This window comes from Salvia hispanica, chromosome 5 (genome assembly GCF_029641045.1).
Source record: "Salvia hispanica isolate PSC_SH4W2 chromosome 5, Shi_PSC_v1, whole genome shotgun sequence".
NCBI lineage: Eukaryota > Viridiplantae > Streptophyta > Magnoliopsida > Lamiales > Lamiaceae > Salvia > Salvia hispanica.
This window is the reverse complement of record NC_142696.1, coordinates 26,886,039-26,904,204: the sequence shown is the minus strand read 5'-3', so window position 1 is coordinate 26,904,204 and position 18,166 is coordinate 26,886,039.

Sequence of the window (18,166 nt, the reverse complement as noted above, 5' to 3'; positions counted from 1 at the left end):
GCATTAAAATTCGTACCATTTACAACTTTATCTATTTTTTTTATACAGATAGTATCAAGTAGGACTAAAATAAGAAACCATAAATAGTATCCAACATACATGCTTTATTATGTACTATTAATAAAATGAAAGAACAAATATTAAATGATACTCCCTCCGTCCTAAGATAAGTGACCTACTTCTTTTGGGCACGAGATTTAAGGAATGGTATTTAAATAAGTTAAAATGGAGAAAGTAAAGTATGAGAGAGAGAAAAGTAGATGAGAGAAGAGAGAATAAAGTAGGTGGAGAATAAAGTAAGAGAGATGACTTTTTGCTAAAAATGGAAATAGGTCACTTATAGTGGGACACTCCAAAAAGGAATATAAGTCACTTATCTTGGGACGGAGGGAGTACTTAATAGAATAGCAAAACATGCGCTTGAGAAACGTCGAACCCGAATCTACACTAGGACGTATGAGCATTTTACAACTAGGCTATCTACATCTATTGGTGGTACAATCGTAACTTTTTTTTTCTTAACTGCTACGCCAATGCTTCTTGCCCTTTCCCTTTACACGTGTCCTCGGTTTTATACCAACGACTTTGTAGTCGTTATTCACTGCTGGCAGCTCAAAAATAATGTCGTTCGACCCAGTGGCCAACAATGTGGGGTGTCGACCACCACATCCCTTCTTCGCGGTGCGACACCCCCTCCCCACTCCATCATCGATGCTCTTAGTAGTCTGGAAATATTGTCATGTTGTATGTCCAACCATTCATAATTATACAAATATTATCTCTCTCTCACTTTTACTCGAGTTGTTGGCGTTTTGATAAAATAAATTGAGAAGTTCACTTTGAAATGAGATTTGGATTTTTACAGTTTAATTATAGATGATCCAAGAGAATCGACAACAACGTGCTCAACGATGCGAGTATGGGTGCTCAGCGCTGGAGCACGTCGATGCATTTTGTGTGGACTTGATCCCTAGTTGTCCGTCCAATGAGAGGACAACACATGATATTTTCAATCCAAAATGTGAATTTAAAAATAATTAATAAATAAATAACGATAAATGTATAAATTGTACGCATACATAATACCCCTAAATTTAAATTTAATTGAATTATATTATAATTAGTTTTGTTATCATATTATTATATAGCAATGAAAAAAGTGATATGAAAAATATAGTAACTAATTTTTACGTGATCTCGAGCTTGATTTGAAATAATTATATAATATTAAATTAATATAAAAAAAAATTTCTAAAATTTATAGATATTTAGGTGTCGCGTGTTATTCGTTAATTCTACACAAAAGGGGAAAACCTAAAATAAAATCCAACATCACATAATTGAATTAATATATTGATTTGTCGGAATTAATTAGGAAAAATAACAAGAGGGTTATAAAGTCTAATGATTTCGTCTGCAAGAATGCATGCATATTTGTAGGCTACGAAATTAAATATGTCCTACTTATTTTAGCATAAATTTAAATATCACGCAATATTTTCACAGAAAAGCATATGTACGAGTCATTATCCAACGATGAGTAATTGATAATGTGACATAACAACGGCAACATTTTTGTTTAGGAACGGTCGCAGCTCAACAACTTGTGGTCCATTTTCAAAAGTTGCTGCAATTTACCGTTGCAGTTACCAAACAAAACCAAATACTTTCTAAAGATGTGCTTTTGCTTTAATTGATTATTATATGATAAATAAAGAGTGAAATAGTATCGTTTAAGCAATTAATTGTATCACAACTTTCTAGCTTTTTTCCTTTTTTAATCTCGTCATAATCCGATTTATCTTCCAATTATCAACGAATGATTTGGTTGACTTAGGTGTTGTTTACATCACCTTTTGTAGAGGTTTTTTAATATAATATAATATAATATAATATAATATAATATAATATAATATATTAAGTGTTCGAATATAAAAGTAACTGTATGTAATGAACACCATTCAACACTATAAAGTACGCAAATATTGGAATTATTTTTCAATCAAATTAGTAACTAAAATAATTCGATAAGGATAAACTCTCAATTATCCAAAAATGACAATAAATCGTTTCCGAGTTGATTTCTTTACAACTTCGTTCATCAATGTAATGAGATTTTATCATTAATACGATTGTAGCTCAATATTTTTTTCGTATTATATATCAGACTTTTTGGGAGAAAGTCAAAGATCACAAAACCAATTAGAGATCGTCATATCAATGATAAGAAAAAAAGTAGAAAACTAAAAGCAATCTAATCAATATTAGACAAATCATTATGAGTCTATTTAGTTGAAGAAACACAAGCATGTGCTTAAAGAAGACTATAAGTGGGCGTAATTATATGCATTCAACATTCAATTCAGTAAACAACTTTATTTTGCACAATATAACTGGGAGTAATAAATAGTTATGCTTCTAATGTTCACCAAATATGATAAAAAAATAAAAAAATAAAAAAAATTTGATTAAAGGTGTGTAAGAATACATCGCGAACAAACATGTCGCACAAACACAAATGTAACACAATCACAATACATCACAGTTAAACACATGATCCAACATGACACTATATTTAACTATTAAATTGTTAAACATTTACTTCCAAAAAGCACAAACTTTGGTGACTGACAAATATTTTTATTGTAAATTGGTAAAGTAAAAGAGATAAAAAATTCACCTGAAATACTTTTAGAAATTTTTTTCTTTTATTGGGATATGATTCATTCTCTACTAATAATACTTTAATTATTTTTTTCTTTCTATCTTTTTGTTACTTTATCGGGTTGCATTGATACGATAAAACTGGTCATTAACTCATTAATTATTAATTTTATGCGAAGTCAAGAATTATGATTTCAATAATCATGCGAATGTGATTCACTTGATTATTTTCATAAACAAAATTTGACGTATAGGTGTAACAATGATTAATAGATAATTATAATTTGGGAAGCAAGAGAATGAAGCATGTGAGTGTTGATCGGGAATAATAATGAAGTGGGGGAGAGCAACATGGTAAGTAGAGTGGGTGGAGGTACAGAGAATCAAATCAGCTGGGAGGGGCAAAATAGGAAAGCGAGTGGGGAAAGCAAGAAGCGGGACAAGCGCACATGTGAGAAAGCGTAGAGAGGCGCACATGCGATGCCTTCAAAACAGAAAGCGTCAATCCTAATTTCATGTGGGTCCCTTTTTTGCTATTTTCAATCCATTCCTCATCCATTTATCCCTTATTAACTATTCCTTTCACTTACATAAAATGCATCTATTCTATTTCCCACTATTCATTTCACCTACATAAAATGCATCATCTAATGATATTCATGACCTTCAAGATTTTCAACCATAACCATAATTGCTGTGAATGATGTCACTTTTTTTGGGGTATAATTATGATAGGTGACAAATGATTAGCAGAGATTTTAATTGCTATTATATGATGAAATGCAACTAATACTTTGAGGGTTCCTACTTTGTAAGCCGATTATTCATCAATCATTCAAAAAATATTGTAATTCTTTCATTTGAACAACAAATTTGAAACTCCAAACAAATGAAAACAAAAAAAACCCTCCAAAGCCAAACCCATATATGTACACGAGATGAAATAGATCAAAATATAAAAACATTTGAGTCAATCATTATTAATTCATTATTAACACACGCATGCTACTTATTTGTTGCAGATGACAAATGCGTACGGTAAGGACAATAATAGATAGTTCAGATATTATACAATATACTTATTATACTTTCTTAGTCCCCTAAAAATACAAACTTCTTAAAAAAATTTCATAAAATCGATTAAGTATGAGAGATATAGAAAGAATAGTGTGTTAGTGAAAAATGGGTCACATCCCATTAGAGAGAAAGAAATTTCTTTAAATAAAAAATATTTATTTTTAGGAAACCGACCAGAAAAGAAAAAATTTCTATTTCTAAGTGATGAAGCACCGTTGGATCAAATGTAAGACTAGGGATGTCAATCGGGCTAACCCGTGCGGGTTCGGGCCAGCCCACTCGGGTCGCCAGGCTATTTGGGTGCGGGCCATTCGGGTTATGGATTTTTCGGGTCATAAATTTTCAACCCTAACTCTAACCCGTCGGGTTTTGGGCTAACCCATCGGGCTATTCGGGCCTAAAAGCTTTCGAAAATAATCTCTTGTATCAAAATTTTCTTCTCTCAAATGATTTTAAATTTTAGATACTTTCTTCTTTTTAGTTTAGAATCATATAAAATCTTCGAATTTTCATAGTTTTCTTCAATAATACTTGAAAAGAAGCCTTTCATCTCGATCAACTACAATATAAATTAAAGATTGTGTTCGTGTCATTATTATGACATTGTTCGTAACTAATTCTTTATGAAAAATCATATCTTACATGAATCATTATTAAAATGATAAATATATTAATTTGATGTGTTAGTTCTTAATTTTGTCTTGATTGGCTTTGGTGGTGGTAAGACACTAGTGGCAGATGATGGGACGGGGCAATAATGAATTGAGATGGAACTTGAGAGCTGATATTGTGGGATCGAGTTGAAAAGTATAGAATGGAGATTGAATAAGACTAATGATTGTGTAGAATGAAGATTGAGGATTCAAAAATATAAAAAAACCCCTAAAACTTTATATTTTATAATTAAAACTCACAACCCATCGGGCCGACCCGCAACCCGTTCGGGCCAACCCGTTTAACCCGCCAACCCATTCGGGTCAACCCGTTTAGCTCGTTTGTATTCGGGTGATAAAATTATAGCCCTAACCCGCTCATATTATCAGATTGTTTGAGGCGACCCATGGGTTTCGGGTTGAATTGACGTACCTATGCAAGCAAAGGGGTAGGACTGTATCCCCAGAAATTGTTATTTTATTTATTTATTACGATAGATTTCCATATAACTCTACGTGGCACAGTGCTAGAAGCCAGCTCTGACTAAGGAGAGACCCAAGTTTGGCCCACATTAATTTCGTATCTCCCGTTCTCATTTATTTTCGTCACTTTTGTATATATTTTCTTTTTATTTCTCTTTTCCCTCAAATATTATAGTCTATACATATTAGAGTTACAAATATTTATTTTCTCTCTTTTTATTATCTTTATGTTAATTAGTATACCTATTTATATAAGATTTTCAAATATTCTCATACTATATACTTCCTCCGTCCTACTTAAAATAAAATATTTGGGAATCGATAAATGATTTTATGTAGTATTGTTTTGTGAGTTAATAAAGAGAGAATAAAGTAAAGAAGATGAAAAAGTAGAGATATAATTGTTTTCATTTTAGAAAATATTTCATTTTTAATAGGATAATCAAAAAGGAAAATGTTTTACTTAATAAAATATCATACCTCCAAATAAAAAGTTCTGGATCCACCACTGGACCGAGAGAGTAGTATTACTCAGTGGGACACGAAATAATTCTAGTACTATAGCTTTGGTTAATATATGATGAAAAATACAGTGACTAATAAATTCATACCCAATATTGCATCATCTACAAAGACACAAAAACACTGCAGGTGAAGCTTTAATTGAAATATTAATGCATTTTTTTTTTATCGTAGGACCAATGTAAACATCCAATAATTGAAAGGAAAATATTAGAATTCTCACATTAACCACACTTTCATCGTTTTTTTCATTCCATCAAAATTTAAACATCTTTGGCTCATGGTACGAAAATTTTGATTATTGCATGTGCAGTTAAGACAAATCATGCTCCCTTCATCCCTAAATATTTGTTACATGTATCTATTTTTATCTGTCAAAAAAATTTATCATTTTTCACTTTTACTTTGACAATGGATCTCATAATCCACTAATTCATACACACTTACATTTATTATAAAATTAATATAAAAGTAGATATATATTCCATTAACTTTTTCAACTCACTTTTATATTTTTTAAAGTCGATACCAGGTCAAATGATAACGAAGTATTAGAGACGGGGGAGTAGATAACCATAATGTGTATATTAAGTGGACTTTTTCACTTAATCTAGGTCGAAGATAAAGAGTCACTATGGGACTCATTATTCCTAAACTTTATTAAAGCCCAAATAGTGTAGATGATGACAACATACATAAACAAAAGCTCAAAGACAAACTACAGTGTGTGCGTATGTGTGTGTGAGAGAATCAATACTGTGTATCACGGTAATTGTATTCCAATAATGCAATTTTGAAAATAAATCATAGTAAAAAAAATGAATGTACTTTTTGACACTAGTCAAGAAAATATAATAATAATAATAATAATAATAATAATAATAATAATAATAATAATAATAATAATAATAATAATGATGATAATACTAATAATAAAATTATAATACTCCCTCCATTTTAAGGTAGTTGAGTCTATTATTTTTTGTTTGTCCCAAGATAGTTGAGTCATTTCCTTTTCTGATAAAAATTTTATTCTCTCTTTTACTTTGCTATCTCTTCATCTTTCTTACTTTCTTATCTCCATTTTAATCTTTAACAAATAAATTTCTTAAATCCAGTTACCAAAAGAAATGACTCAACTAGCAAATAGTTCAAAGCAGTATGCTTTATAAAATTCAGGCATATATACTTTCACCACTTTTAATCAGTGGAAATGCCATTTCTGATCTTAAGAACTTGGGTCATGTTATAGGGACCTATGATGATATAGACTCCATTGAGAGGCGATGACACATGAAGACAAGAATACTCACAAGGCCAATTATCTTACAAGAATGAGATATCAATGTAGACAAAAGATCCAAAAAGTGCAATTAGGACAGATAGTGCTAGCTAACAAGTAACAACTCATTGGTGGAGCCTTAGAGAGCAAATGGTATTGATAATAAATCAAGCTAATTCATAGAGGTTCTAATTCATGAGTAAAGGTAATATCCTTTACGATCAACATAAATTTTCTAGATCAAGAAAACACTAAAACAAACAAGCCAAGCAACTTTTAATGCAAACTTGCAACATAAGCTTGTTAGAGTGATGCATTATTACGTCTTGACATCTTTTTCAAAACTTTAACGAGGACATTAAAAACTTTATAGACTACATTGTATTAGACTTGAATGTATTCTCTCAATGGTTACACAAACTTTTATAGGCTCCAATTCTAGTTATACATGAAAAATATATATTCTAATTCTAGGAGTATCTTCTTGATTTGATTTTTCCCAATTAAATGATTTCTCCATTCCAACACTCTCCTCAAGTTGAGTATCTAGTTTTTCGACAATTATCTTTCACAAATCTTCATTTTGGTAAATTGTTTATACTCGTATACAAGAGTCATTTAATTTTCTTCATTGACAGTTTATGCTCGTATCATGTAGCTTCTTCAATTCATCCTTGATAGTTTAGACACGTACAAAGGAGTTATTTTTTCATCATTGAAAGTTTAGACTCATTTCAAGGAGCTTCTTTATTTTTCTTCATTGAAATTTTAGGCTCTTATCAAGGTGTTCTTCATTTTCTATTGACAGTTTAAACTCTTGTCAATGAGCTCTTCAATTTTTTATTGACAATTTTAACTTGTGTCAATAAGCCAAATCTAGACAGTTTTTTACTCATATTTAGGAGCCACGTAGATAATTTTAGCTTGTATCTAGGAGTCATCTTAGATAGTTTTAGTCCGTATCCATCCAGAAGCCATCTTCAATTTTTCTGGCAGTTTTTTTTTTCAAAACTCGGGTACTGGAGGAGCAAATTCAATTTGAATTTGATTTTGCAAAAGACATTGCCTTGGTGGAATTCATCTAAGTTTGGGCTTAGCTGTGAGACCCAAGAGGCTGCATTAATTATATACAACACAAGTCTTGTGGGCAATATGATTGATCCGTTGGCCCAAAATATGGAGAATAACACATGCTTCCTCTTTCCGACGTTTGTTCATTGCCCAATGGTGAGATCTCTCCAGTGTTATATCAATAATCCTCAAATTCATCATCTGAGATAAGATCAGGCATGCTAGGATTTGATTTAAAATGAATGAAACAGGCATTCAAAAGCATATCATTAATTCCTTTGATTCAAAGAAAAGTTTGTAAATTTATAAATGTAAATTTATATCTTTCTTTGCTCTTTCGTTGCCATATAATGAAACTTGCAAGAAAGGTGATCAAATTTTATCACATCCTAATGAAATGAAAGGTTGGGATTTCCATGACAACTGAGCAAATCATAGAGTTTGATTTCACCATTTATCCCCCAAGGTAAACAACTAGCCATGTCAAAAGAACACCAATGACAGCAGTCAGCAGGTACAAAAGACATTGCTATGACATTTCTTCTCATGTAACAGTTAATCTGACATCTTTTGAAAAAATACTAGTAGTAATATAAAACACAATCATATTTGGATATAGATATAGCCCCAAACTACAAAATTGTCAAGGAAATTACTATAACGGGAGGTAAGTAAAATCCACCATCATTACCAACATCTATTTCGAGTAAATAAAAATTGAAATTAATTATTTTAGAAAATAAATACTCTGGCCCATTAAATATTAAACGTTTTCTTTTTAGGTTATCCCATTAAAAATGTACATTTCCTGAAGTGAAAACAACATCATCTCTACTTTTTTCATCTCTCTATCTTTATTCTCTCCTTGTTACCTCATAAAATAACACTACATAAAATCTTGTGCCGAGAAGCAAATGTTTCATTTCTAATGGAAAGGAGGGAGAGCATGTGTTATTATATGTATATTTGGTTTCTATCATCTAGACATTGTCCTTCTTTCGACAACTTGATTATTTCGATTAACAGACACAAGTGTATATTTCATACTCATGCAATCTCCGAGATAGGGAGACACACCAAGATACATGAAATCTGCACATGCATTAGCATACTATCTCTCTCTCTCTATTCTTAATTTGTCAAAGCTTTGCCCTCGTCATCATCTAGTCGCTGGAAGCCTGGTACTCTGTGGTTAGTGGTACTACTACACTAGAAGGTCAGATTCAAGGGCACTACCATAGCGTATCTCGTCTTGCAAAAAGAGGACTCTTCGACTCAGTTTATTTTTACGGTTTATATTTTTTTACTATTGTTGTTTCTCTGCAGTTATTACAGTTGCAATCTTCCTTCAATTTCTCTTGGGTTGTAGTACTCTCGACAAGCTCTTATCTTTGTACCCAAGTTCCCCAACAATCGTTTTCTTGGTGCCTTTGGTGCGAACTTGGTCCATGATAGTACACTTTCCGCCTGAAGAAGGAGATTGAACAACTGTTGAATTGAATTTAATAACTTTCAAAGGAAATCCATTGGCTTGGAGATGATGACGGAATCAAGCATCACCACCACTATCCCTGACTCCCAGGGGTGGACCTAGAAATTAAACTCAGAAGTGGCAAAAATATACATACGCAAATTATTTGAAGAAGTGAGACAGGGCCTTTAAGAAGGAATTCAAATAAATATTCTAATTTGAAGAAAAATTAGTATAGATGCAATTTTTTGAGGGGCAAATGCCCCTGATAGGGATCTAATATTCTATTTTATTCCGGAAGGGAGCTGATATTCTCTCCGTATATGTATTTAGTTTATTTATGTTTTAGTATTATTTAGTTATTATGATTTTATTTACTTTCCACAATGGTTAGGATTTGATTTGCTTTTGATTTGTTTTCCTAGTTTATAGAGATCTTTTTGTACCACACATATTATAAATATGTGTGGAGTCTTTTATTATTATCAAGCAGAATGAAGAATTAAATTATTAATCTTGTTCTCTCCATCGGTTCCCCCTCTTGGAGAAACCGCCAATCTCTCTATAATTCTCTCAAAGTCACGGTTGTTCATATAATTTCTCCAGATAGGAATTAATCTCATATTAATTCCTATCAAATTGGTGCTTTCATTAGGTTCTCATCCTCCTATTGATACTACCATGTCCGTCTTGTTGTCAAACTCTCCTCCTCGATTTTCTGGTGTTAACCCCGTGAGATGGATTTTGGAAATTCAGGAATATTTTGACTATCACTTGTTCTCTGATGCTGATCGTCTATTTTTTGTGAGGTTATTTTTTGACCATCCAGCATCCGTTTGGCTCCACGAGTATCGACGCTCGAATCCTAAGTGCTCATGGCAAGAATTTCTGGATGCTGTTTATCATAATTTTGACGAGGATGCCATTTACTTCGCTGAGACGAATAAACTTCTCAACAAAATAATGGAGGCAGTTGCATATTTAGCAAAGAAAGAGGCCATGGCTAAAAAGGAGTCCACATCTGATTCTATCGTCGAGTCTGTTGCAAAAAACGACGATGAGTCAACAACAAATGTCAAGTCTGATCATGTCATTGAAGAGATGGAACAAGACGATGACGAATCGCCTCAAGTGCTGGATGAGGCAATGACTTTGGTGGAAACCAAATTTCCTCCAAAATCCCATAGCCAAAAAATCACTATTGTTATCATTGGTTATGTCACTGAAGTCGCGGAAGAGATCTCATATCCAAAGATTGTTTGTCCATCACTCGTTGCGGTTCCAAACGCTACAATTTTGTTTGCAAACGAAGATCCAAACAAAGACAGCGACAACGAGATGGAAGATTATTTTTCTGACTTCCACCTTGAGGGCAAGGTGGTTTTCAACGGTGGGAGAGTTGATAGGGACCTAATATTCTATTTTATTCCGGAAGGGAGCTGATATTCTCTCCGTATATGTATTTAGTTTATTTATGTTTTAGTATTATTTAGTTATTATGATTTTATTTACTTTCCATAGTGGTTAGGATTTGATTTGCTTTTGATTTGTTTTCCTAGTTTATAGAGATCTTTTTGTACCACACATATTATAAATATGTGTGGAGTCTTTTATTATTATCAAGCAGAATGAAGAATTAAATTATTAATCTCGTTCTCTCCATCGGTTCTCCCTCTTGGAGAAACCGCCAATCTCTCTATAATTCTCTCAAAGTCACGGTTGTTCATATAATTTCTCCAGATAGGAATTAATCTCATATTAATCTTCCTCCTCTTCTTACTTCTTCTAACATCCTTGTCATCTTGATTTGTTTTTGATGGACTCACAACCTTGCTCCCCTTCTCACTACTTCCAACATCCTTGTCCTTGTCATCTTGATTTTGTTTTGCTAGACTCACAATCTCCCTCCTCTTCTTACTACTTCTAACATCCTTTTCCTTGTCATCTTGATTTTGTTTTTCTAGACTCACAATCTTCCTCCTCTTCTTACTCCTTCTAACATCCTTGTGTTGGGAAATAAACACAAGCAATCACGAATATAAAAGGAGAATGAACACAACGAATTGTTTACCCAGTTCGATACAAAGTGTATCTACGTCTGGGGGCGATGCCAAGCCAGGGATTTCACTATATAATTTCAGGATGATTTTACAATGAGGGGACACCTCTATTTATAAGCAAAATAGAGAGCCCTAATTCTAGTCAACTAGGAAACATATTCCATAAGGAAATATCTTCTATGGAATAAATCTATCACAAGGAAATAGTAGGAGATTAGGCTCCATAATTAACAATCTCCCACTTGGAGACTAACAACTCCTACGCCACCATATCCTCGTGATCTCATCCCTGCATCCGCTTAGCATCGCCTAACCTTCTCTTCAAGTCAAGGCCAATTGAAGCTATGCATAGCTTCAATTTCTCTAAGGTCACCACCTTAGTAAACATGTCTGCTGGATTCTCACTTCCAAGTATCTTCTCAAGTTGCAGGATTTTCATCTCCACTAGGTGTCGAATGTAATGATACTTCAACTCCACATGCTTTGTCCTAGAATGAACGCCGGATTCTTTGCCAAGAAAATAGCACTCTGACTATCACTGTAGAGTCTGCTACTCTTGTTCTCCTTCCCAAGTTCATCTAAAAAACTCTGCAACCACACCATCTCCTTGCTTGCCTCCGTCGCGGCTACATATTCAGCCTCCGTAGTAGACAAAGCAACGGTCTTCTGCAACTTAGAAGTCCATGAAATAGCAGTACCACCAAAAGTAAATACATACCCGGTTGTGCTTCTTCTCCCATCAAGATCATTGGACGCCAAGTTTGCATCCACATAACCTGCCAGCTCGACATTCTTGCCATTGAAACATAAGACTCTTTCTGTAGTACCTCTCAAATATCTAAGGATCCATTTAACCGCTTCCCAATGTTGCTTGCCCGGATCACCCATGAACCGACTCACTACTCCCACTGCTTGTGCAATATCAGGCCTCGTACACACCATTGCATACATAATACTGCCAATTGCTGAAGCATAAGGAACTTTCTTCATTTCAGCACGTTCTTCTTTTGTACTCGGCGACTCCTTCTTCGACATCTTGAAGTGACTGCCCAAAGGCACACTTACTGGATTCGAATTATCCATGCTGAATCTTTCCAAAACCTTACCAATGTAAGCAGCTTGCGAAAGATACAATTTTCCTGCCGCCTTGTCACGTTCGATTCTCATGCCCAAAATTTGATTAGCCTCTCCAAGATCTTTCATGGAGAATCGTTCAGACAATTGCCTTTTCAACTTATCCATCTCCTTTGGATCACCTCCTGCGATCAACATATCATCAACATATAATAACAGGATAAGATAGCTCTTGTCAAACCTCTTGTAGTAACAACAATGGTCAGCGTAGCATCTTTTATAGCCAATCTCCATCATGAATCCATCAAACTTCTTGTACCACTGCTTGGGAGCTTGCTTTAAGCCATACAAGCTCTTCTTCAACTTGCACACAAGATTTTCCTTTCCTTTTACTACGAATCCCTCGGGCTGTGTCATGTACAACTCATCCTCCAAATCACCATGAAGGAATGCCGTCTTTACATCCATCTGATGTAACAATAGATTTTCTGCAGCTACCATACTCAACACTAAACGAATAGTAGTCAGTTTCACAACAGGAGTGAAGACATCTGTATAATCAATACCGTATCGTTGCTCAAATCCCTTGACAACCAGCCTAGCCTTGTAGCGCTTGCTACCATCAGCTTCACCTTTGATTCGATAGACCCACTTGCAATGCAATGCCTTTTTCCCTTTTGGAAGTTCCACAAGCTCCCATGTGCCATTCAGGAGAAGAGAGGCAAACTCGTCATCCATGGTAATTTTCCACCTTCGTTTATCAGGGCCTTCTCCTGCCTCTGCATAACACTCAGGTTCACCACCATCAGTAAGTAACAAATAGAAATTGGAGGGCGAGTACCTATCAGGTGCACGTCGCTCTCTAGTCTGTTTAGGCAGCGGAATAATCGGTGGTGGAGTGCTTGGTTCTTCTTCAAGCACCTCTTCAGCATTCTGACTCTCCTTGCTCCCACTCGAGTTTGAGATGTCTAGCTCGACTACTTGGGGCTCAGAACTGCTGGAACTCGATGCCTCCAATCTATCCTTGTATAATACCTGTTCATTGAAAATGACATCTCTACTGCGAATAACCTTACGGTTCTGCTCATCCCAGAGCCTATAACCGAACTCATCGCCTCCATAACCAATGAACGTACACTTAATAGATTTTGCATCCAACTTACTTCTCTCAACAGAACTAACATGAGCATAAGCAACACAACCAAAGATACGTAGGTAAGATAGATTCACCTTTTTTCCTGTCCAAACCTCCTCGGGTATCCGAAACTCCAACGGAACTGATGGACCTCTGTTGATTAGGAACGCAGCTGTGTTGACTGCATCTGCCCAAAAATTTCTTTGGCAATCCACTTTTCAACCTCATGCATCTTGCTCGCTCATTCAATGTTCTGTTCATGCGCTTCGCGATTCCATTCTGCTGTGGAGTTCCTTTCACAGTCTTCTCCATGCGAATTCCATTCTCTGCGCAAAACTCCTTGAACTCTGCAAGTTCATATTCTCCTCCATCATCGGATCTTAGACACCTCACCTTCAGCCCGGTTTCAGTTTCAACAAGGGCTTTCCACTTCCTGAAAGTATCAAACGCATCAGATTTACTCTTCAGAAAATAAACCCATACCTTTCGAGTGGAGTCGTCGATGAATGTCATATAATATTCAGAGCCTCCTAGGGACTTCACAGGTGCTGGTCCCCATAGATCGCTATGGACCAACTCCAACTTCTGCGTCTTCAAGTTTCTGCCTCCTCTTGAGAAACTCACCCTTTTCTGTTTCCCAAACACGCAATCCTCGCATAGGCCAACTTCAACTGTTTTCAGGCCCGGCAGTAAACCTTTTGAGCACATTATCTTCATCCCTTTCTCGCTCATGTGGCCAAGACGACAGTGCCACAAATCTGCATTATTTGCTTCACTTGCAAGATCAATGCATTCTTTGGAGTTAGTTGTGGTATACAACGTACCCTCCTTCTTACCTCGAGCTACTATCATAGCTCCCTTGGTAATCTTCCAATTGCTGCAGCCAAATGTTACCGTGTACCCTTCTGCATCAAGCTGCCCAATCGAAATCAAGTTTCTCTGTAATCCAGGAATGTGTCTGACTCCATTCAGTTTTATTACGGATCCATTGGATGTCACTACCTTCACGTTTCCCTTTCCCGCGATATCTAAGGGCTCGTCATCAGCCAGATATACTTTTCCTAAATCGCCAGGAACGTAGTTTTCCATTACCTCCACATTGCTGCATGAATGGAACGAAGCTCCAGAATCCAATACCCACGATTCCATCGGACTACTCACACTTAGGACCAACGCCTCGCCATCGTCATCTGACATGGTAGCGTTTGCTGTATTCTTCTCTTTCTGATCCTTATTCCTATATTTCTTCGGTGCCTCACACTGATTTCTAAAGTGCCCAAACTCATCACAATTCCAGCATTTAACTCGATCCAAATCCTTCTTGGATTGGCTCCTTCCTCTGGATTTTGATCTTCCACGATTTTGCCTTCCCTTCGATCTGCCTCTCTGTTCTGTACTCAATACTGAACCAGAAGTAGAAGATCCCGATTTTTTTCGGCGAACTTCCTCACCAATCATTAGATCTCTTACTCTGTCAACTGTCAGGTTTGTCTCTGCAGCAGTTACTGCTGTCACTGTGCCAGCCCAACTCTCAGGCAGGGACGATAGCAAAATTAGGGCACGAATTTCATCAGCGAATTTTATATCAACAGAGTTCAGTTGCGAAGTAATCATGTTGAACTCGTTGAGATGTTGTTGCACCTCCTTTCCCTCTTGCATTCTAAAATTAAACAATCGTCTAATCAGATGTACCTTGTTTGCCGTTGATGGTTTCTGATACATATCCTCCAAGATCTTCATCATCTCCTTCGTCGACTTTGCTGCAGTCGTGTGATAAGCCACCTCCTTGGACAACGATAGCCTAATCGCGCTCATCGCTTTTCTGTCCAGCAGCTCCCACTCCTCCGGTTCCATCTTTTCGGGTTTGGCTTTTAAAGGTTTCCACAGATCTTTACCGTACAGGTAATCCTCAATCTGCATCTTCCAAAATCCGAAATCAGATCCGTCGAACTTCTCTACAGCAATCTTCCCGTTGATCCCCATCGTGATTTCTTCCTCTTAAACCCTAGGCTCTAGATACCAGTTGTTGGGAAATAAACACAAGCAATCACGAATATAAAAGGAGAATGAACACAACGAATTGTTTACCCAGTTCGATACAAAGTGTATCTACGTCTGGGGGCGATGCGCCAGAGATTTCACTATATAATTTCAGGATGATTTTACAATGAGGGGACACCTCTATTTATAAGCAAAATAGAGAGCCCTAATTCTAGTCAACTAGGAAACATATTCCATAAGGAAATATCTTCTATGGAATAAATCTATCACAAGGAAATAGTAGGAGATTAGGCTCCATAATTAACACCTTGTCATCTTGATTTGTTTTTGATGGACTCACAACCTTGCTCCTCTTCTTACTACTTCCAACATCCCTGTCCTTGTCATCTTGATTTTGTTTTGCTAGACTCACAATCTCCCTCCTCTTCTTACTTCCATCATCCTTGTCGTCTCCATCGTTGTCGCCTTCGTACGAATCCGCAACCATCAACTCATCTTCCGAATCCGCAACCATCAACTCATCTTCCCACTCCGAATCAGATGATGAAATCATTGAGATTGGGATTTTTTTAGGCGCTTCATCCATGTAGTTTTCTCCTTCTTTGCATACATATATATATAAATAGAAATTACCAAACCAATCGTTTCCAATACAACTTTGATCCATTATAGAAAAGATATGATTTTGTTTCCTAACTTTAGTAAATTGAATCATTGTATACATATTAATTGCTGATGTTGCTTCTAGGTATAATGACAAGAATCTGGAATGACCGAAAATAATTGATTATGGAATTGGTATAATGACCACAAATATTACCAATCTTTCTTATCCTTCAAACAAACTCCATTTTTAACGAACCAAAGATACTAACTTAAAATATTGAATTAAACTTCCATGAATTGGTGACTTAATACGAACCGAAAGTGTGGAAGTCAAATTGACAAGATTTTTTGTAATCTTATTTTTACTTGGATCTAATTGAAAGTATATTATTATTTTAAGGAAAATGATTTTTTGATCTTATGGCAATGCCATAACGGAGTTTAAATAGTAACTACGCAATATTTTGTATTTTTATTTCAATTCATGTTTTGTTTATATACTTTATTACCTTTACAGTACATTGTTCATTAAATACGCCTATTTAAGGACATTGCTCTAATTATGTATATAGTATAATTCTTTTTTTAACATGAAATCCATATATTTATGATGACAATCTTTTTTTGTATTTTATCCTTTTATTGCATTTATTTAAAAATATCTTTAAAATTTTAGTGCTGGAGTATAATTTTATTAGCTTTATATAATGTACATTTATTTATCTAATAAAATAATGATATACTATTATTAGCAAACTAGTCTTTACAAATTGTATTTTAAATAAATTAATAAAATATATAGTTAAATTATTATTATTTTTATTATCTAACTTTAGTAAAATATAAATAATTACTAGTATGGGGGAGTGTTATATTGCTAACTCATAACTTAATTGTTAACTACAACTAAATAGTAGTCATTAGATATTCAAATTAAGGGCTTAGATCATTAATCCTTAAATGTCAATACGATCAATGAAAAACGTCAATAAGACCATAGGATTAATTCCAAAAAATATCAATAGGGGTATTAATGTTATTAACTACTCCCTCCGTCCCGGCTAAGATGACACATTGCTTAGCCGGCACGGGATTTTAGGAGTTATTGGTTAAAGTGTTTAATTAGAGAGAGAGAAGGTGGGGATTTTAGGAGTTATTGGTTAAAGTGTTTAATTGAAGAAAGAGAAGGTGGGTGTAGGTATTAAAGTAGAGAGATGAAGATAGATGGATATTTTAATATGAGTGGGAAAAAGTGGTTTAGTGTATTAATTGGAGAGAGAATGTTACCAAAAAAGGAAATGTGTCATCTTAGTTGGGACAAACTAAAAAGGAAAACGTGTCATCTTAAGCGGGACGGAGAGAGTACATGTTTAGTTATAACTAACTTTTAAAAGAAATCCAAAAACTTTAAATTCATATAACAATATATCAAATTAAAGATAATTTCATAAAGATTCCAACAATATTATACATGCATATGTTCCAACGTCAAAATTTGAAAAAAAATTCGAAATTTTTTAATTTTTTCGTACAAGCAGAAATGTCAACATACTATATAAAATATGTCAATATAATACATGTAGAATGTCAATATAAGCAATGGGTTAACATTCTTAAAGCATTGTGTTGACATTCTCAAAGCATTGAGTTAATATTTTCGGAACACTATATTGACATTTTCATCCAAAACCCTAATTTTGAGTTTTTTTTTTATCTTTTTCGATTTAATTAATAAAAATGAAAATTACACGTGACAAATTGTAGACCACACATTTTCTAAAATCCTATGGCCTTAAATTAGTTGTAGTTATCAATTAAATGATGAGTTAACAATTGATCACTCCCTTATGGGTATATTATAATATATGGCCAAAAACAATTACTTTATAATTAATTTTAATTTTAAATATTGATAAGCTTATATTTTTGTCACTTTTTATTCATAAGATTCTTTATAAAATATTAGTGTTTTTACCACAATTACTATAAAATGCTATAAATTAAAATCTAATACTCCCTACGTCCCAAAAGAATACACACTCTTTCTTTTTTAGTCCGTCCCACAAG